This window comes from Aptenodytes forsteri, unplaced genomic scaffold, assembly GCF_000699145.1.
Source record: "Aptenodytes forsteri isolate BGI_AS27 unplaced genomic scaffold, ASM69914v1 Scaffold274, whole genome shotgun sequence".
Lineage (NCBI taxonomy): Eukaryota > Metazoa > Chordata > Aves > Sphenisciformes > Spheniscidae > Aptenodytes > Aptenodytes forsteri.
The window spans coordinates 661,293-662,354 of record NW_008795101.1 but is presented as its reverse complement, the minus strand read 5'-3'; the positions used below and the strand labels follow the sequence as shown (position 1 = coordinate 662,354).

At 65.1% G+C, this 1,062-nt stretch overlaps 1 protein-coding gene across 1 annotated transcript in view; it reads left to right on the top strand.

Annotated features, from left to right (window-relative positions):
- NFIC (nuclear factor I C) overlaps window positions 1-1,062 on the top strand; it is a 28,721-nt gene that overhangs the window by 6,505 nt on the left and 21,154 nt on the right.

Here is a 1,062-nt window from a genome sequence, read left to right as displayed (position 1 = left end):
CCTGCCCCCGGCCCTGCACACAGCCCTGCCCGGCTGCCTGGGGAGGGTGGCGGGGGCGGGGGGGGGGCGGCAATTGGGGCTCGTCTGAATAACCGGCCACCAAGGAAGATCAGCCGCCCACCGCCCCGGCCAAGTATTGTTTTTGGAACTCGCTGCTGCTTTTTTCGGCTCCTGTCTTACTTTTCTTTGACCTTCTTCCCTGATTTAAGACACATGCCCAGCCCTTGCCCAGCTGCACTGAATTAGCAGCTGCTGCTGGGGAGGGAACCAGACCCTGTGGCTGCACAGGGCTGCAGCCGCCCCGGGAACAGCCCGTGGGGACGGGTCCACCAGGCAGGGATGGGCTCCCCTGGCACGATGAGTCTCTCAGGCAAGGGATGGGTCCCCAGGGTCAGGATGGGTCCCCCGGCAGGGTTGGGTCCCCACGGGTGGGATGGGTTCCCCAGCAAGGGTGGGTCCCCTGTCCCTTGCGGGGTATGGAGGGACACCTGCAGGGACACAGCTCTGGTGAAGCTGGGTCCAGAGCAGGGGCTGTTGGCTCCTGGGGATGGTGGGGTCTGTGCCAGGGTGATGGGTCTGTGCTGGCAAATAACGGGGCCTGTGCTTGGGGGGACTTCTGGGGTGTTAGTGGGGCTGCGCTGGTGGTTGGTGCTGACAGTCATTGGCACCTGTGCCAGGTTCAGGGGATGGTAGGGTCTGTGCTGGGATGTCTGTGCCAGGTAACAGCAGGGTCTGTGCAGGGGACGCTGGTCCAGGGGACACCGGGGGCTGCGCCGGGGGACCTGCGCTGGCTGTTAGCAGGGTTTGCGCCGGGGGAGCGGGTTTGGGGTTTCGTAGGGGCTGTGCAGGGGCTGGTTTGGGGTTAATGGGGTCTGTGCTGGACTTGGGGCCGAGTGCGAGTTAGCGGGGTCTGTATGGGGCCCGTCCCTGCCAGGAGCCTGCTTCAGGGGACACAGTTTCCTCCAAGCAGGGTCGCTTTGGGACAGGGCTGCTTCAGCCATGGAATGGCGTCACTGCCCTGGGATGAGTGGGGCCAGCCACTGTCTCTGGAGCTTCTCGCCC